This window comes from Callorhinus ursinus, unplaced genomic scaffold (genome assembly GCF_003265705.2).
Source record: "Callorhinus ursinus isolate GAN/ISIS: 27379988/994484 unplaced genomic scaffold, GSC_fseal_2.0 scaffold29, whole genome shotgun sequence".
Lineage (NCBI taxonomy): Eukaryota > Metazoa > Chordata > Mammalia > Carnivora > Otariidae > Callorhinus > Callorhinus ursinus.
In genome coordinates, this window is record NW_027397091.1 from 4,611,431 (window position 1) to 4,633,716 (window position 22,286).

The window sequence follows — 22,286 nt, forward strand, 5'->3', positions numbered from 1 at the left end:
ACCCACGAGTCATATTCCTACCATTCTGCTTTTTTAAAACTACAGAGCACTTTCCACATATTGTAACTTCAGTAGAAGCTTTATCATTTCTTCTGTTTGGAACCAGTAGTTGATTGGATAATTGCAATCACAAAAACAACAACAAACTAGTTCAAGACTAAAATTAATTTAAAGAGTACATCTATAACTTAACATTTTAACTTAGAACATAGCTATGTGCTTTCCTTTATTGACATTTTTACATCGGGTCAAGGACTTAAGTATGTTGTTGAATGACTGGAGTTATTCTAGATCTTTCTTGCATTAGTATACTGCACTGGCTATGATTTCTAGTTTCAGTTGCATAATTTAAATCAAATGAGAAACTAAAGACACCTGCAAAACATTCAGAATGTTTCTAGATTTTGATATTTCTTTTTTGATTGTTTATAGATGTGCCCCACACATTAATTTGGCAGGGTTTTGTTTTATTTTGTTTTTGATTATTTTGTTTTTGGTGAATTGTTCTTATATTGAGTTTTTCCAAAGACTTTACTCATATTTTTTTTCTCATAGTAATCACACAGGGACTCAGACTCCTTCCGTCTTGTCCTTTGCCTTCCTCAAGTGACATATTTGTATTGCTCAGATCTGGAAATAACACAGATTACCTTTACTCACATTCTGTTGGCTAGTCCTCACATGATCGCAGTTAACTGCTAAAGAGGCAGGAAATGTAGTCTAAATGTGTGCTCAGGAAGAAGAGGAAATGGGTTTGGTTAGCAGCTACCCAATCTTGGCAAAACTCTCCTGTAAGTCCGCTTTAATATTGTTATACGACATGGGACCTATTTAATATAGTAAATTCAAAAAAGAAGATGAGTAATTTCTGTAAGTATTATTTGTTCTGGAATGGTCCATGTAGCTGTTTATTCTACTTACTCAAGTCTCCTAGCAGCTATTGCCTGCAAATACAAGTCAGTAGGAGATATTGTATCTTATTAATAGTATTCCCCTTTAGAAATTACTCAGCACTTATACAGATGGGATTAGTAAAAAAAAATGAGGTCATGAAGACCATAATATAAGTAGAATAATGTTATAGACATTGAAATATTAAAATAGTCTCTACTATTTCCTGGCCTACCGGTCAGTTCTTTTGGCTCTCACTTACCTACTTAGGTGTCAGCAAAACATTCATGAAGTTGAAACTAATAAAAGGCACTGGTGGCTGTATCAGGATAGTTTTGTTGGCCAGGAATAGCTTCCACACAGATGGACTGAGCCTGTGCAGAACCACTTGGAGGTACTGAAAATACCACTGCACTAAATATATCCCATTACTTATCAATCGGCTGTAATTCTGAAGACCTACTATTTTTCTTATTATTTTATGTTAATCACCATACATTACATCATTAGTTTTTGATGTAGTGTTCCATGATTCATTGTTTGCGTATAACACCTACCCTTAAATAGACTTTGCTGGGTTAATCATTATCTTCACAGGATTCCTAACAAAATATTAATATCTAAACTGGGAAGATTAATAAATTAACCCCAATTTGCATTATTACTACATTATGAATGAATGTATTAAATTAACTAACTCTATGCAAATGGCAGAAGGTATGTAACATAGGACAGGTGAAATTTTAATGGCAAAGGTTGGGAAGAATAGAAAACTGTGGCTATACGTACTAAGTTAAATGCAGGTAGGGGGCAGATCTAAGGGCATTAGGGGAGTAGAAAGGTAGCACTAACTTATAAATATGTATTTGTCCCTGGACGTAGATATGTATTTCTTATTCAGAGTCTGCTTTCTGCAAGGGCTACTCTACTAGTTCTGTTTTAAAGAGCAGTTATACAAGTCTTTCATATTATTCAATAGCTACTTCCACATAATAGAAAATAATATCTTGTCCACTGGCAACTTCAAACATTAGACCAATCATATGTAAATGGAAAATCAATATAGAGTGTTTTAACAGCTTTGAGGTATGATTGATATAAAAAAATGGCTACACATATTTAGTGTATACAGTTTAGTGAATTTCAACATACATATATATTCATGAAACCATCACCATAGTCAAGGTAACAGACATACCCATCATCTCCAAAAGTTTCTGTGCATCCATTTTTTTTTTCTGGTTTTTGTTTTGTATTATTGTAAGAACTAGTAACATGAGATCTACCCTCTCCACAAATTTTTAAGTGCACAATACAGCATTGTTGACTCTAAGCAGTATGCTCTGTAGCAGATCTCTAGCACTTACTCATCCTGCATGACAGAAACTGTATACTGATTAAACAATTCCCCATTTCCCTCTCCCCCCTGGTAACCACCATCCTATTCTCTGCTTCTATGAGTTTGGCTTTTTTAAGTATCTCTTTATAAGTGGAATCATGCAGTATTTACCCTTTTGTGATTGGCTTATTTCACTTAACATAATTGCCACAGAGCAATAAAAACATTATCTGTTGGTAGACAAAAATATGGCCAAAAGTCAAAAAATTATATTGAGTAAAGAAAAAAAAAATCTATTGGGTAAAATAAGCCAGACACTAAGGAGTACCTACGGTATGACCCATTTATATAAAATCCAAGTAAAAGCAAAATTACCCTGTAGTGATAGAAATCAGCATAGTGGTTGTCTTGGATTTAGGCAAATATTAACTAGAAAGGTGCACAAGAGGATTTTCTGGAGTGATAATCATATTCTATATCTTTATCTGAAACATGGTTACATGCTTATGTGCATCTGTCAGAAAATATGGAGCGGTCCACTTAAGTTTTGAGCATTTTCCTGTACACAAATTATACTAAATACTGGTAGACTAAAAAAAAAAAAATTGTGTTACTTTTGCATAAGAGCATTACTGTAAAGATAAAAAAATAAATTCTCAATATTAAATAGAGAAATCCAAACTTAAATCTGAATCATTCTCTGTATGACACCTGTTTCTAATAGCTCCCCAGAGAAAATGAAAGAAAAAAAATGTAGAGTGAGAATATTTTCATTTCCTTTTAAGCCTAAGAGTGTAACTAAAATCTAAATTGAAACACCAAATACATGAAAAAGAAAATTAATAACAGTAGGGAATTCAGAAGTACTGGTGAATTTGAAGCAGGTGCTCCCATAAATAGTCACCCATGGTAGAGGTGGATTTAGCACCTTGCATGTGATTCTGGAAAACAAGTACACATCTGGCTTCCTGCTATTCGGCATGAGTTTAAAAATTTTGGTTCAGATATATAAATCAATGCACTTAAATCCAAAAGATTAATAGTTAGAGTTCAGAGCTCACATTGGCCCCTTGGCTCTCTCTTCTGATGAACTAAAGTGGAAGGTTTGACTTAGCTTTCAGAGAACTTTAAAAAGTCTTAGATGTAATAGACTTAAATAAGTCTCTTAGCATTACTTTGTCAAGTTCAGGAAAGTCAGCCAAGTTAAACTCAAAGGTATGTCTGGGACTGATGTAGTTTTCCCTCAGATAGTTGTAGGAATTGTGCACATAAATTAATGAATTAATCATGACAATGTCACAACACAGACTTCTAATAGCTCTCTAGTTGCATAGTTCCAAAACTATTCATTTAAAGTTTTCAGAAACAAAAATTATGGCAGAACAAATTGTAAAGGCTTAGTAAAATCCTGTTACATGGTCCTATTTAATAGTCCTAATTAAATAAAAAACAGGAACAAAATAAACCAACATAAATATTCTAAATTAACAGTTATAGAAAAATATGTACTCAGTGGAGGACTACTTGATGGGTTGTAAAGAGATGAGTGATCATATCCAAAACTTGCCTGTTAATGAACAAATATCAATCTGGAAGGGATTTTTCAAGATAATCTACAAGGATGAGACCTTGGTCCTCTTCTGTTGCCCTACTAGTACAATGTGGGCAGATGTTCTAGGTACCAGTACCATCAAATGTATGGTGCAGTAGTGAGATTTAAATCACTTTCTTTTTAAAGATCTTATTTATTTATTTGACAGAGAGAGACACAGCGAGAGAGGGAACACAAGCAGGGGGAGTGGGAGAGGGAGAAGCAGGCTTCCCGCTGAGCCGGGAGCCCGATGCAGGGCTCGATCCCAGGACCCTGGGACCATGACCTGAGCTGAAGGCAGATGCTTAACGACTGAGCCACCCAGGCGCCCCTAGATTTAAATCACTTTCTGTCACAACATTGCACCATAACAAAGCAGTCCTTTATTAGATATCTATTTCTGTATAAATAGACTGTTAAAAATTTTAGTAGCTGAAAACCATAATAATTTTTTTGTTTATGATCCCGTTGGTCAACATGGATGATTTTTCTTCTGATCTCTCCTCGGGTCACTCACACAGCCCTGGTCAGCTGGAGGGTTGGCTGGAGGCTAGTTGGGAGACTAGGCCTCAGCTGGACAGCCTTGCCCTTATCCTCAGGGTCTCACCCTCCAGTTGGCTAGCCTGGGCTTACATGGCAACAGCATGTTCAAAGAGGACAAAGGGAAGTGGCAAGACCCCTTGAGGCCCATACTCAAAAGCACACAGTGTGTCTTCCACTTTATTTTGTTGTTTAAACAAGTCATTAGGCCGTCCCAGATTCAAAGAGTAAGGAAATAGATTCTACCTGTCAAAGGGGAATTCTACAAATAATTTGTGGTCATTTTAAATTTAGCACAGTCCTCTCCTTGGGCACAATTATTTAGATTCGTCTTAGGAAAAAATACACTAACCACCTTCTAAGACCACCAAAAGTACTGGTATAGGACAAGCAACTTTCTAAATGGAGGGGAAAAAAAAGAGCCCTGCTATGGAGCATGTGCTCATTTCTGTGTACCAGCATGCATCATTTCAGGATACTGATGGGATATCACTGAGTGTGAGTTGGGAAAAGATGCACACAATCAGCTCTCATAAGCTAGTATGGCACACTACCGCCAAATATGGCCTCAGACCCAAATACAATATATCAAAATCTATATCTAGTCCAGATAGAGATGGGGCTTCTCATGATCTATAGGCCTATAAAAACATAGATTATCCACTTCCCATATTCCCAACGCACAATTTTGAGACAGTGACAAGATAACTAGTGTAATCAATTTTTAAAAAGGAGAGGAACATACATCACAGAGCAGATACCAGTGCATAGCAATTTTTATATAGCAGATATTATCAGGTTTCCCTACTCCAGGAGCTGGCAATAGCCCTTGTCGAGGGCCCTGACCTATTCCGTAAGAGTAACTCTCTAGTCTGTTCCATCCTTAGGTCTTGACTTGACTCTTTAGGTATTTGGCTTTGCTCTGTAGGATTTTCGCTTTCCCTCTGAGATGTCTTTTCTTTTCTATAAGAAATACTGCATACTTCCAGCTGAGAAGTTTTCTTCTTACTTGGTAAAATTGGGGGCCCAGAGGTATGTTTTCATTTTATACGCTCGGTGCCACTTACAGATCTGGGTGCTGAATATCTCATGTCATGTACTGACTATTGTACTGCAAGTGAAAACCAGGGTGGTTGTAAGTGTGTTGGTTGTTTACAGTTGGGATCACAGGGCTGATTGGGAGCTGTGGCTGCCACTGCCTTGCATCACAAGAGTACCTACTGCCTATCACCAGCTGGGGAAGAAATCGAAACTGAAAGTTTGAAGTATGGTTTCTATTCAATGTGTATCACATTCACGCCATCTTAAAGTCAAAAAATTATAAGCTGGGGACTGCCTGTAGTGTGATTTGGGATTTCTTATAGTGACTCCTTTTCTTGCTCAGTCTGTGATTTGAATCCTTGGCTTTTGCAAGTAGAGTAAGAATATTCCCCTGCTACAGCCTGGATAGAAGCTGGCATTTCTGAAGTATACACATTTAAAGAACATATTTCCTCCAAGCCACTAAAATTGCATTTGAGGAGAATATTTTGGGATTAGATGACTCAGTAATTCTTGTTTAGATCCAAGAAACAATAAGGAGACCACGAAATGTATATACACACATTTTACTCGCAAACATACAAACACACTGCCTCAAGTGAGGGAACAGAAACAGGCTCACAGTAAACCATAGGCATAACAAAGAAAAAGGAGCCTTCCAAACCCAACCAACTTTTTGGCAGTTTTTGAAAAGTCTAGTCTACCAAGGCTCTTGAGGAGAAATGAATGCTTCCTGGGCCCACTTTAATGGGTCAGGGAGTTGAATGCCCAGCTGAAAGAGGGAAATAGTGAGCCATTCGTCAAGGAGGGAAGAGTAAATCTTTTATTCTGCTGAATAACCTAGATGGACCCCTTTCCCCAGTCCCTTTTCCATTTTGTGTCTTGGGACACCAGCAGTGAGCTGGGTCACCAGCAATGGATTTAAGATTTCTCCTCAAACTTGGCACTTGTATACAAATTCTAGGTGACAGTAGCTTAAATTGGAAGTCATTTCACCTAACCAAATAGCAGCTAACTTTCCTGTAAATATATATATAAAAAAAAATGACAGCAGAGGTATGAGACCTCTGTCCTAGATCATAATCCACAGTATATTCACGCTTGCCTATCAAGCATGCCTCCCTATGAAACAGCTAGACAGTGAGATTGGCTTCTGTTTTGCTCTTCACCTACACACGTTCCCCAATAAACTTCTATAGATGCCTATATTGTGAGAGACTAGAGCTTAACAGTCGGGGGCATATATCTGAAAAGTAATTTATGTAGCTTTTTCCCCCCTCCCTCAAATTCTATTGTAGTTATGATTCATTCTATTTTTTGCTAAGCACTGGAAGCCCAGATAAAGATTTGAAAGTAGCAATGGTGGGCAGAAACCAAGAAGATTTCTGTTTATTTCCCATAATATATATATATATATATTTTAAAATATTCTAAGTGCTGAGTTCTATACTGTGCCCTTGAACAGTGTTTCTGAAATGGGGGTGATTTTGTCATCAGGAGCTTTTTGACAATGACTGGAAGAATTTTTGTCGTTACAAAGAGGGAAGGAGGGGGGTACTATTAGCATCCAGTGGTTAGAGATCAAGTAAGTTGCTAAGCATCCTGCAAAGCTTTGGACAACCTCCCACAACAAAGAATTATCCTTCCTAAGATGTCAATAGTCCTAAGTTTATGAAACCCTGCACTAAAGACAAAATGGATGCTCCAACAGTGATATCATCAGCTTATGAGCATGACAAATGTTCTTCAAATAAGCGCCTCAACATATGTAAATTTGCACATCTGCAATGTCAAAAATTAGTGTCAGAAGATCATGCGGGAAGACATGTCCGAGGAAGTCTTGCTTGAAATGAAACCTGAATGGTGAGGAGAAATGAGCTTTGTGCAAGGAGGAAGGAAGAACATTCCACAGAAAGGGAACGTTGTGTGGGAAGGTCCTGTGGAAAGAGTAAACAGAGAAAAACTGAAGGACAGTGTTGATGGAATGCCAAAGTAGAAGTGGAAATTGAGATGGGGTGAGTCTGGGAAGGGGGAGCAGAGAGCTACATCATCATGTAGGGCCTCATAGGCAATGCTAGTGAACTTTGAGTTTATCCTAAGAGCAATAATGACATTTTTGAACTAAAGAGGTAGTGGTGGTAGTGGATGATCGATCATTCTGTATATACTTGAAAATGGTTAAAATGGTCAATTTTATGTTATATATATTTTACCATAAGAAAAAATATGTAGTAGTAGCTATTTATTATGGTATATAAATGGAAGAACTTAGATGGGTGATCAAATTCAGAAGTCCAGAATAGCCATATAGATTTTGAGATAGCTCTAGACTGTTATTGGCATCGACAAGATTAGTACTGTGTGTGTGAATAGTTTCAGTTCCTTCTTAGCCAGGAGCTTCCTTTTCCTATTTAGACCCCCGAAACATTTTCCTTTTGAATGTCAAATTAGGTGTTTACTTGAACCTTGTTAGAATTTCCAACTGATGGATTTCCTCTCCCGGATGGAAATTCTTCTAGCTCAAGTAATTTTTCCAGGAGAAAAATTTCTACTATGAAGTTACTTAGGGTTGGGTCCTTTTCTTCAGTGTAAAAGTATTTGTGTCTGAGTGGAGGAGGCTGAATAATGAAGAGATGAGACTGCCACCACTTGGGTGTTAGTGACCCAGGCAGTCCCATCCGGGGCCTGTTACTCTATTTTATAGTTGTTTTGAATTGGTTAGCATATTCATTGGTGCTCAGCATTCCCAGACATCTGGCTTGTTCAAATGAAATCCTAGAAGAAATATACAACTTTTAATAAAAATCATTAATAGTGCTGTCTTTCTTTCTTTTTACTTTAATGTTTTTAGCATAGCAAACCTCAAAGTATTTAATCACAGAAAAAAAAAACCCGAGTTTTCCTTATTCATGAATATATTTTTCTGATAGATATATTTTTAAAACACTTTAAATGTTTGTTGTATTTTTTAAATAAAATATTTTCTTATTTGTAAGGGAGAATGGCAATGAGATTGTAAAACGGATATATTTTTGTTTGTTTGTTTACCTAATGAAAGCTCAGACTTTGTAACGGGTAATAGTGGGTGCAAATTGAAACCTGATCTTTGAGGGACCATTCTGTACTTTGCATCTTAGAAAGGGAGGAAAATGAGTCCTGGTACTTTGCTATATGCCTTCCAGAAGTGCTGTCCAGTAAAACGTTCTGCAATTAGAGAAATACTATAAAGAAATTCTATCATTTTTGCTGCCCAATATGGTAGCCAGTATCCCCAATGTGGCTGCTGAGCCCTTGAAATATGGCTAATGTGATTGAGCAACTAAGTTTTTAATTTTATTTCACTTTAATTAATTTAAATTTTAATAATTGTATGTGGGTGATAGCTACAGTATTGGACAATGGAACTTAGTGTTTAAAATTATAATTGGGGGCACCTGGGTGGCTTGGTTGGCAAAGCGTTGGACTCTTGGTTTTGACTCAGGTCACAATCTCAGGATAGTGAGATTGAGCCCCAAGTCAGGCTCCGTGCTGAACATGGAGTCGTCCCTCTCCCTCCCCCTCTGCCCCTTTTCCGCTCTCTCTCTCTCTAAAATAAATAAATAGGGGCACCTGGGTGGCTCAGTTATTGGGCGTCTTCCTTTGACTCGGGTCATGATCTCGGGGTCCTGGGATCGAGCGCCGCCTCAAGCTCCCTGCTCCGTGGGAAGCCTGTTTCTCCCTCTCCCACTCCCCCTACTGTGTTCTCTCTCTCGCTGTGTTTTTCTCTGTCAAATAAATAAAATCTTAAAAAAAATAAAATAAATATATAAACAAAATCTTTAAAATTGTAATTGGAGGGAAAAATATCTGAATCATTTTAGGGCAAAAAGCTTCTTTTTGTACTTTTAAGGCTTGTGGCACATTGATTAGCCACATTATTGATGGTGGTGAGGATTTGCTTTTTAAAACATCTTTTTTTATTTGCTTTTATTTGTAATTAAGTTTTTGTTTTAATTTCAGTGTATTTAACAGTATTGTATTATTTTCAGGTGTACATTGTAGTGATTCAACATTTACATGCGTTACTCAGTGTTCATCATGACAAGCGCACTGCTTAATCTCCACCACCTATTTCCCCCATCCCTTCAATGCTTTCCCCTCTGGTAGTCATCACTTTGTTCTCTATAGCTAAGAGTCTGTTTCTTCATTTCTCTCTCTCTCTTTTTTTCCTTGTGCTCATTGTTTTGTTTCTTAAATTTCACATATGAGTGAAATCACATGGTATTTGTCTTTCTCTGACTGACTTATTTCACTTAGCATTATACTCTCTAGCTCCAACCATGTTGCTGCAAATAGCAAGATTTCATTCTTTTTATGGCTGAATAATATTCCATTATGTGTATGTGTGTGTGTGTGTGTGTGTGTGTGTGTATACACACACCATATCTTCTTTATCCATTCATCTCTCAATGGACACTTGGGCTGCTTCCATAATTTAGCTATTGTAAATAATGCTGCCATAAACATAGGGGTGCCTGAATCCCTTTGAATTAGTGTTTCTATATTTTTTTGGATAGATACTCAGTAGTACCCTATGGTCCAGTAATCGCACTATTTTTATCTTTTTGAGGAACTTACATACTCTTTTCCAAAGGGGCTGCACCAGTTTGCATTCCCATCAACAGTGCATGAGGGTTCCTTTTTCTCCTCATCCTTATCAACACTTGTTTCATGTGTTTTTGATTTTAGCCATTCTGACAGGTGTGAGGTGATGTCTCATGGTTTTGATTTGTATCTCCCTCTTGATGAATGATGTTGAGCACCTTTTCATGTGTCTGTTGGCTAAAACATCTTCAGTTAGCTTTCAAATGTCCATTCATTTTACAAAATGCGATAAAATATAAGTATGGATCCATGGTATAAAAAAAAAACCCAGAAAAACCTGGTCAAGAAATCTACAGGTGCTCATATTTAAAAGACACACTCTCAGTCTGCAAAACATTATTAAACAGAAATTGTAGATTCATTTCTCCTGGGCTGCATTTGTAACCCTTCATGGAAATACATGCACAATGTCAATAAACTTTTACCGTGTAGAATACAGGGATTGCAGGACACAGAAGGGCAAGAGCTTAAGGGCTGGCTTTCTTATTCCAACTAAAGGTCTTAAGAGTGGACTGTAAAGATGACAAAAATTTTAGATTATCACGGGACTTGATGTTTAAAACTACAGATTTAAACCAAATGATGGTGTTGGTTTTTTCCTTTGGAATACTTGCTCTAAATGCAGTGACAGTTTATTTCTGTCCATCACATTTTTTTTCCCCATCTAGTGATAAGGAACTCATAAAATACTGGCGTGGCACACTCATGGGAAACAGACATTTACCCCCGGAGGAGTCGATTTCTTCACTCTGATCTTGATACTTAAACCTGTGTGATTGTGTCCTTTCTTTTGTAACTGAAGGCAATTATTTGCTAGCTTATCTTTACGCAATTAGCTACTCTCTCCTGTGCTTATGCACCACAACATTCATGAGCAATATTCTTCTCTTTCCTGTGATTCTTAAGGTCCTTCACCTAGTGCATGAACATTCAGTTAATGCCCTTCTGGTCATGTTTTAATGTGAAATCACACATTTTTGCATCAAACAGATTTGAATGGGAATCTTAACCATCTCTTACCATCTGTGAAAACTAAAGTATTTGAGTTACTTAACTTCTTTGACATTACATTTCCTAACATTGGAAATAGAACTAATCTTATCTCTGTCACGCTTTTGTGAGTATATAGTCATCACTATCTTGATAGCAATAATAATGGTGGATTATGAGTCTTCAGCAACTTTACAGGGCAGAAGGGTTTATTATCCCATTTTGCAGATGAGGAAAGGAAGCCTTAGTAACTGAGTGGCTGAGCCTGATTCCTAAGAGTCTGTCAAACTCATAGGATGAGTGAAGGAGCTGATGCTGTGATACACATAGTTGGTCATCATTATCAACTTGAGTCCTTAAGAGTTGGTAGCTCTTAGGGAGGAGTAGGAGACCTGGATTTCGTCTGGTCTCAGGAATTCAGCTGAATAGGGATCAAACCATTCTGAACACCTACAAACTCAACAGGAGATTGAAGATAAGAATAGTAACAACATTGAACAGAAAAGCGACCACTTTCTGGAAGGTAGGAGGTGCGGAGAAGTGAATCCGAGGCGATATTCGGGAGGATAGATGGTGGGGGAGGGGGCCTCCGTCGGCCGCTTCGGCAAGTGATAGAGCAGCGGAGCACAAAATCGGAACTTTTAGAAGCCGGCTCCACTGAGGGACGTCGCTCCAGTGGCTAAGCGGGGGGTGGAACCCTCGCGGGACAGTGTGGTCTCAGAACCCTCGGGGTCACAGAAAGACCGGGGGTGTCTGAGTGCAGCAGAGCTCCCAGGTATCGGAGCGGGGAAGCCGGCTGCAGAGACGGAGCCGAGGCGCGGGCTCTCAGCTCGGGGTTGCCATAAACTGTGATCCGCGGCCCAGTCGGGCCACTGCTCCTCCAGAAGGGACCCAACAAGCAGCAGAGCCGGGGAGACTCCCCTTCCTCCCCGGGTAGGAGCGGCGCGGGACCGCACCGCAGGGATCTGCTGGGTTTGGAGACTCCACACGGGGTTGGGTGCCAGAGATAGAAACGCTCGATCACAGGCCGGGTGAGCACGGAGTGCGGCCGGAGACCAGGGAGATGGGAGTGACTGCTTTTCTCTCGGGGCACACTGAGGAGTGGGGCCCCGAGTTCTCAGCTCCTCTGGGCGGAGATTGGGAGGCCACCATTTTCACCCTAGTCCTCCAAAGCTGTACCGAGAGCTTGCAGGGAACAAAAGCTCCTGAGAGCAAACCGGAGCAGCTTGCTTAGCCCGGACGGACAAGGGCGGGGCAATTCCGCCTCCGGCAAAGACATTTGGGAACCATGACAAGAGGCCCCTCCCCCAGAAGATCAGCACGAACAGCCAGCAAGCCAAGACCAAGTTTACCGATCAAGGAGAACGGGAGAACTCCAGCGCTAGGGGAATACTGCACATAGAATTCATGGCTTTTTTACCATGATTCATTAGTTTTTCCAAGTGAATTTTTTAACTGTTTTTTTTTTGAATTTTTCTTTTTCCTTTTTCCAAACAACGTCTTATCAATCCCTTTTTTAAAAAAAAATTTTTTTATTTTTCATTTTTAGAGTCATATTTTTATCCCTTCATAGTAGTTACGCTTATTTTTGGCATATATATATAAGTTGTTCCCTCTTTAAAATTTTGAGATACAATTTCTTCTAACAGATCAAAATATACCCTAAATCACTAGTGTATGGCTTTGTTCTATTCTCCTGCCTTATCACATTCTCTCCATTTTTTCTTTTTTTTCTTTTTTCTTGTTCTTTTTAAATCTTCGTCTTTCTTTTTAAAAAACAACTTCTTATCTTATCAATCCCTTTTATAAAATCTTTTATAATTTTCATTTTTACAGTCATCTTCCATCCCTTCATTGTATCAACCCTTATTTTGTACATATATGTCTTTCTTCCTTTAAAATTTTAGCAGGCACGTTCTTCTAACAGACCAAAATATGCCCAAAAGCTAGTGTGTGGCACTAGTCTATGCACTAGCCTGATCATATTTGATCATATTCTGTTTTTTTTCATTTTGTTCTGTTTTGCTTTGTTTTTATCTTTTTCTTTTCCCTTTTGTTTTCCTCTTCTTTCTTTCCCCTTCTTCTCCCCTAGTTTCAGGTCTTTTCTGATTTGTATAGAGTATATTTGCTGGGAACGTTGTTAACCTGTCAGCATTCTGTTGTCTCATTCATCTATTCTCCTCTGGACAAAAAGACAAGACGAAAAAAATCACCTCAGCAAAAAGAACAAGAGGTAGTCCATCTGCCAGGGACCTACTCAATACTGACATTAGTACGATGTCGGACCTAGAGTTCAGAATCATGACGTTAAAGATACTAGCTGGGCTTGAAAAAAGCGTGGAAGTTATTAGAGAAACCCTTTCTGGAGAAATAAAAGAACTAAAATCTAACCAAGTCGAAATCAAAAAGGCTATTAATGAGGTGCAATCAAAAATGGGGGCACTAACTGCTAGGATAAAGGAGGCAGAAGAGAGAATCAGCGATATAGAAGACCAAATGATGGAAAATAAAGAGGCTGAGAAAAAGAGAGAGAAACAACTACAGGATCACGAGGGCAGAATTCGAGAGATAAGTGATACGATAAGACGAAACAACATTAGAATAATTGGGATCCCAGAAGAAGAAGAAGAGAGAGAGAGGGGGGCAGAAGGTATATTGGAGCAAATTATAGCAGAAAACTTCCCTAATGTGAGGAAGGAAACAGGCATTAAAATCCAGGAGGCACAGAGAACCCCTCTCAAAATCAATAAAAATAGGTCAACACCCCGACATCTAATAGTAAAACTTACGAGTCTCAGAGATAAAGAGAAAATTCTGAAAGCAGCTCGGGAGGGGAGATATGTAACCTAAAATGGTGGAAACATTAGATTGGCAACACACCTATCCACAGAGACCTGGCAGGCCAGAAAGGACTGGCATGATATCTTCAGAGCACTGCACGAGAAAAATATGCAACCAAGAATACTATATCCAGCTAGGCTATCATTGAAAATAGAAGGAGAGATAAAAAGCTTCCAGGACAAACAAGAACTAAAGGAATTTGCAAACACAAAAGCAGCCCTAGAAGAAATATTGAAAGGGGTCCTCTAAGCAAAGAGAGAGCCTAAAAGCAGCATAGATCAGAAAGGAACAGAGACAATATACAGTCACAGTCACCTTACAGGCAATACAATGGCACTAAATTCATATCTTTCAATAGTTACCCTGAATGTAAATGGGCTCAATGCCCCAATCAAAAGACACAGGCTATCAGATTGGATTCAAAAACAAGACCTATCAATAATGCTGTCTGCAAGAGACTCATTTTAGACCCAAAGACACCCCCACATTGAAAGTGAGGGGGTGCAAAACCATTTACCATGCTAATGGACACCAAAAGAAAGCTGGGGTGGCAATCCTTCTATCAGACAAATTAGATTTTAAAACAAAGACTGTAATAAGAGATGATGAAGGACACTATATCCGACTTAAAGGGTCTATCCAACAAGAAGATCTAACAATTGTAAATATCTATGCCCCCAACATGGGAGCAGCCAATTATATAAGACAATTAATAACAAAAGCAAAGAAACACATTGACAACAATAGAATAATAATGGGGGACTTTCACTCCCCCCTGACTGAAATGGACAGATCATCTAAGCAAAAGATCAACAAGGAAATAAAGACTTTAAATGACACACTGGACCAAATGGACTTTACAGACATATTCAGAACATTCCATCACAAAGCAACAGAATACACATTCTTCTGTAGTGCCCATGGAACATTCTCCAGAATTGATCACATCCTAGGTCACAAATCAGGTCTCAACCGGTATCAAAAGATTGGGATCATTCCCTGCATATTTTCAGACCACAATGCTTTGAAACTAGAACTCAACCACAAGGGGAAAGTTGGAAAGAACTCAAATACATGGAGGCTAAAGAGCATCCTACTAAAGAAAGAATGGGTCAACCAGGAAATTAAAGAAGAATTAAAAAAATTCATGGAAACCAATGAAAATGAAAACACAAATGTTCAAAATCTTTGGGATACAGCAAAGGCAGTCCTGAGAGGAAAGTATATAGCAATACAAGCCTTTCTCAAGGAACAAGAAAGGTCTCACATACACAACCTAACCCTACACCTAAAAGAGCTAGAGAAAACACAGCAAATAAAGCCTAAACCCATCAGAAGAGAAATAATAAAGATCAGAGCAGAAATCAATGAAATAGAAACAAAAAGAACAGTAGAACAGATCAACGAAACTAGGAGCTGGTTCTTTGAAAGAATTAACAAGATTGATAAAACCCGCTGGCCAGACTTATTAAAAAGAAAAGAGAAATGACCGAAATCAACAAAATCATGACTGAAAGAGGAGATCACAACCAACACCAAAGACATATAAACAATTATAAGAACATATTATGAGCAACTCTATGCCAGCAAATTAGATAACCTGGAAGAAATGGATGCATTCCTAGAGATGTATCAACTACCAAAACTGAACCAGGAAGAAATAGAAAACCTGAACAGACCTATAACCACTAAGGAAATTGAAGCAGTCATCAAAAATCTCCCAAGAAACAAAAGCCCAGGGCCAGATGGCTTCCCAGGGGAATTCTATCAGACATTTAAAGAAGAATTAATGCCTATTCTCCTGAAACTGTTCCAAAAAATAGAAATGGAAGGGAAACTTCCAAACTCATTTTATGAGGCCACCATTACCTTGATCCCCAAATCAGACAAAGACTGCATCAAAAAGAATTACAGACCAATATCCTTGATGAACATGGATGCAAAAATTCTCACCAAAATGCTAGGCAATAGGATCCAACAGTACATTAAAAGGATTATTCACCACGACCAAGTGGGATTTATCCCTGGGCTGCAAGGCTGGTTCAACATCCGCAAATCAATCAACGTGATACAATACATTAACAAAAGAAAGAACAAGAATCATATGAATCTCTCAATCGATGCAGAAAAATCAGTTGACAAAGTACAGCATCCTTTCTTGATCAAAGCTCTTCAGAGTACAGGGATAGAGGGTACATACCTCAATATCATAAAAGCCATCTATGAAAAACCTACAGCGAATAACATTCTCAATGGGGAAATCTGAGAGCTTTTCCCCTAAGGTCAGGAACGCGGCAGGGATGTCTACTATCACCACTGCTATTCAACATAGTATTAGAAGTCCTAGCCACAGCAATCAGACAGCAAAAAGAAATCAAAGGCATCCAAATCGGCAAAGAAGAAGTCAAACTCTCACTCTTTGCAGATGATACGATACTGTATGTGGAAAACCCAAAAGACTCCACCCCAAAACTGCTGGAACTCATACAGGAATTCAGTAAAGTAGCAGGATAGAAAATCAATGTGCAGAAATCAGTGGCATTTCTATACACCAACAACAAGACAGAAGAAAGAGAAATTAAGGCGTTGATCCCATTTACAATTGCACCCAAAACCATAAGATACCTAGGAATAAATTTAACCAAAGAGGCAAAGGATCTGTACTCAGAAAACTATAAAATACTCATGAAAGAAATTGAAGAAGGCACAAGGAAACGGAAAAACGTTCCATGCTCATGGATTGGAAGAACAAACATTGTGAAGATGTCAATGCTACCTAGAGCAATCTACACATTCAATGCAATCCCCATCAAAATACCATCCACCTTTTTCAAAGAAATGGAACAAATAATCCTAAAATTTGTATGGAACCAGAACAGACCCCGAATAGCCAGAGGAATCTTGAAAAAGAAAAGCAAAGCTGGCGGCATCACAATTCCGGACTTCCATCTCTATTACAAAGCTGTCTTCATTAAGACAGTATGGTACTGGCACAAAAACAGACACATAGATCAATGGAACAGAATCGAGAGCCCAGAAATGGACCCTCAACTCTATGGTCAACTCATCTTTGACAAAGCAGGAAAGAATGTCCAATGGCAAAAAGACAGTCTCTTCAACAAATGGTGTTGGGAAAATTGGACAGCCACATGCAGAAGAATGAAACTGGACCATTTCCTTACACCACACACAAAAATAGACTCCAAATGGTTGAAAGAGGTAAATGTGAGACAGGAGTCCATCCAAATCCTAAAGGAGAACACAGGCAGCAACCCCTTTGACCTCAGCCACAGCAACTTCTTCCTAGAAACATCGCCAAACGCAAGGGAAGCCAGGGCAAAAATGAACTATTGGGATTTCATCAAGATAAAAAGCTTTTGCACAGCAAAAGAAACAGTCCACAAAACCAAAAGACGACCGACAGAATGGGAGAAAATATTTGCAAATGACATATCAGATAAAGGGCTAGTATCCAAAATCTATAAAGAACTTATCAAACTCAACACCCAAAGAACAAATAATCCAATCAAGAAATGGGCAGAAAACATGAACAGACATTTTTCCAAAGAAGACATCCAAATGGCCAACAGACACATGAAAAAGTGCTCAGCATCACTCGGCATCAGGGAAATCCAAATCAAAACCTCAATGAGATACCACCTCACACCCGTCAGAATGGCTAAAATTAACAAGTCAGGAAATGACGGATGTTGGCGGGGATGTGGAGAAAGGGGAACCCTCCTACACTGTTAGTGGGAATGCAAGCTGGTGCAACCATTCTGGAAAACAGTATGGAGGTTTCTCAAACAGTTGAAAATAGAGCTACCCTACGATCCAGCAATTACTGGGTATTTACCCCAAAGATACAAATGTAGGGATCCGAAGGGGTACATGCACCCAATGTTTATAGCAGCAATGTCCACAATAGCCAAACTGTGGAAAGAGCCAAGATGTCCATTGACAGATGAATGGATCAAGAAGAAGTGGTATATATACGCAATGGAATATTAGGCAGCCATCAAAAGGAATGAGATCTTGCCATTTGCAACGACGTGGATGGACCTGGAGGGTGTTATGCTGAGTGAAATAAGACAATCACACCCCCCCCGAGAAAGACATGTATCATATGACCTCACTGATATGAGGAATTCTTAATCTCAGAAAACAAACTGAGGGTAGCTGGAGTGGTGGGGGGAGGGAGGGATGGGGTGGCTGGGTGATAGACATTGGGGAGGGTATGTGCTATGGTGAGCACTGTGAATTGTACAAGACTGATGAATCACGGATCTGTACGTCTGAAACAAATAATGCAATATATGTTAAGAAAAAAAAAGAAGAAGAAGATAGCAGGAGGGGAAGAATGAAGGGGAGTAAGTTGGAGGGGGAGACGAACCATTAGAGTCGATGACTCTGAAAAACAAACTGAGGGTTCTAGAGGGGAGGGGGGTGGGGGGATGGGTTAGCCTGGTGATGGGTATTAAAGAGGGCACGTTCTGCATGGAGCACTGGGTGTTATGCACAAACAATGAATAATGGAACACATCAAAAAGTAATGATGTAATGTATGGTGATTAACATAACAATAAATTATTTTAAAAAACACGAAAAAATAAAATAAAATAAATAAAAAATAATATCAGGAAAAAAATAATCATTATGATCAACACTATAATCATTAATTTATTACTAATATAGGTAATAACTGATCTAATAAAAAGAGTTGGTAGCTCTTAAAAAATATGAAGTTTTCAAAAATAAAGTATTTCTAACATATGAAAATGTACAGGGCTCAAGATAGCAATTGCTCATCTACTCAATGCCAAGAGGGGTCATATACTAACATTTGACATGTTTTCTCCAGATCATGTTCTTTTATTTTAAGAAAAATAAAGCAATTGTAGACACAGATGGCCTTTTTCTCAACCCTCCTCTGCCCCATTTCCTATTTCCCAGAGGTGCCACCCAAGAATGTCCAGCTGAGGAGGTGGGTGGGTTGAATCCAGCCATATGTGCTGTTATATGCTGGTGTGGGGCTGAGTGTGCTTCCGAAGTGGTTTACATTTTAAAAATCTGTACAAATTAGCAGTGGCTAACAAAAGGCCTGTGACTTCTTTTTCTCCCTGACTCCCTGCCCTGAGAAAACTCTCATTTTCTATTCATATTTCTTTATTTTCACTATATATTTCCATAATAAATATATTACTGTTTTATATCTTTTATATTTTCCATTAATAAATATTATGGTATGGGTGTCATTTTCACCTTGCATTTTTTATTCAAAATTATTATTCGAAGATTCATTTAAATTTATACATAGCAATCAAATTCCATCATTTAACACTAGGATAATAATATATTATACAAATATGTGCCATTGGGTTATTCATTCCCCTGCTAATAGTCATTTAGGTTGTTTGCAATTTTCAACTTACTATGAATAGTGAAACTAGGACCAGAATGTAGGAATCATCCTTGACTCTTCGGTTTCTATCCTTGATTCTTCTCTTTCTATTCCCATTCACTATCAGCCCATCAGCAAATACCTTAGGCTCTATCTTCAGAATATATCCATGCTAATCCAAGGCATCATCATCATCTCTCCCAGCTAGATTAATGTCAGGAGCTTCCGGTTAATTCCTCTCCCTGATTTTTCTCATGCCTTTCAAAACCTATTCTGTACACAGCAGCCAGGGTGACAGAGAAGACAAGCCATACCACTTTTCTACTTAGTGCTTTCCTCTCATTTCCCATGTCATTGAGAATAAAAGTCAAAGTCATTATCATGGTTTACAAGCCTTTTCGTCAACCATTCTGATCTCTTATCACATCTGTCAACCATTCTGCTCTATTATTACTGTCCTCCTGTCTGTTCCTAGAATGGCACCTGCCTCAGAGTGTTTGTCCCCCTCCCCCAAATATCTAACATCTTTAGTTGGATCTCTAAATCCTGCTGTCTCTCTGTACATAGGCCCATCATTTTTTTTTTTTTTTCAGGATCCCATATAAGAGTGTCTTTGGCTCCTTGCTCGACCTGACATATATCTGAACAATACAGTGTGGACTATATAAGAAATCCACTCTTATAATTATCTAAGATCCTGACACTGGACCCATCCAGGGTTGGGGTGGGTAGGGAGAGGTATCTCCCTGGATAGGGAGAGGTAGAGTGGGCAGAGCTGATAGCAACTGTGTGTGTAATGAAGTTCATTAGGGATGGTGTCAGAGAGAACAAATCTTTATCATTAATTTCCTGGCTGCATACTTGTACCTCTGTGGTATAATGAAAAATATGTTTTGTCTTTGCCCCAGATTCCTGGCACAGAGCTCCTAAAACCTCCTAGAATGTCCTGAGTGAAGGAGTGTCTTTGGTTATTCATATTGAATGAGCACCATTCAACCACACCTGAGTTTATATTAATGAGGTGACTCAGAGCAGGGCTTCTTAGTTAGCATGAGGATGGAAGGTGGTCACCAGAAAGCCTGTGAATGATGGAACTATCAGGCCCACCTCCAGATCTCTGGGGAGGGGAAGGGTGCTGGAGATGGAATTCAGTCATCAGTGATTGATGATTTAATCAGCAGTGCCTATATTACTGAAATTTCAATAAAATTTTTGGAATAATGAGATTTGGGGAGCTTTCAGGTTGATGAACATGTCAATATGCTGGAAGCCGGCTATGCCCACTCCATCCTTCCATCTTGCTGTGTGCATCTCTTCCATTTGGCTCTTGCTAAGTAATATCCTTTATAGTAAAACAGTAATAGTAAGTAAAGCACTTTCCTGAGTTCTGTGAGGTGTTTTACTGAATTGTTGAACTTGAGAGGGAGAGTTTCAGGGATCCACTCAACTTGTAGTTAGCTGGGCCAGAGGTGCAGATAGGCTGGGGACCCCATTTGTGGTTAGCATCTGAAGTGGAGACAGTCTTGTGAGCCTGAGCCCTTAACTCGTGGGATCTGCCTTAACTCTGGGTAGTGTCAGAATTGAACTGAATTGAATTGTTGGGTACCCCATTGGTGTTGGAGAATTAGAGAATTGGTTGTTATTTAGAAAACCAAGTAATCCCTCAGTAGAGTATAAATATCATGAAGAGAAGGACAATGTCTGTTCCATTCACTATTGAATATCCAATACTAGATCATGATGTATATACAATAAATGATTATTTTATAAACCATGGTGGTCTCACAACAAGTTAGAAAAATAAATTAGAATAATTCAGTATTTACTTAACAAAACCTATAATCGAAAGAACTGTTATGGTCCATGAAGACCGCAACTTCATTGGGAAGGAATTCTTTCTTAAATACTCTCCAGTGTCCTACTGATCTAGAGAAATAACAGAAAAATAGAAAGTTCCAAAGGCATTTACCATTTATAAAAAAACATAGTACAAGAATTATACCAAATGCATATTTGCCCTTAATCCTAGATATTTAAATGGGAAACATAACTGATGATTATTTAACCAGGAAAAGGACAAGGAGAAGGACCAAAGAAGAAGAATGGAAGAAGACATTAAATTTTAGTCCTCAGCAAACAGCACGAGCTGCTCTGAATACAAAACAGCTGGTTAGCACTTGCTCTGACATTGACGTTAGGTAACAGAACACAGAGAAATCCTGAACTGATGTAAGAACTGTTGTCTATTTAACAGTGTATGCTTCTATATATGTTTATCAGCTAGCCATTAACTTTATGCTTCATTTGGTCCATCTGTAAAATGGAGGTCATCATCCCTCTCTTTTTCTGTAAAGATTCACAAACGTAACAATTCTATTTTCTTAAAATGTTTTGAAATCTAAACAAATATGGTTCTAAGAATTTTTTAAAAAAATATATGGCTACTATAAAATTCCTGGGTTCAAATGATTTAGAATTAGATATTATAAGTGATAAATATTATAATTTTCCCCATCCAAAAAATTCTCTGAAGTATGCTATGCACCTAAAACTACTGTCTTAATTTGTTTTCTTCCTTCTTATTGCTAATATTTAATAATCATGAAACCTATGTCAGCTTTTCCCACTCGTCCCTCACAGACAAGTTGGTGGTTGTAAGTTCAGTTGCTTCCATGTCTCTGAATTTAATGGACTCCTCCCTTCTCACTACTGGCCACGTCATTCAAGAACATATTTCTTCTCACTGGACTAATGAAGAATCAATCCTCCTATCTTGTCACCAATTTCTTTCAGTTTCTAATCATTTTGTGTTCTGCTCTGGGAATGCATCCTGATACAGACATAGGACAAACCTTTCAGAAATACTCAGCCACTCCCCATTCTCTATCAGTTAAATAATTGATTATCAATCAGTTGAAAATAAAGTGCCAGACTGTCACTTGTCTGATCCCAGCCTACCCTTTAAAAATCTTTCTCATTTCTTTCCTTTTACCTATGTTCTAGCCAAG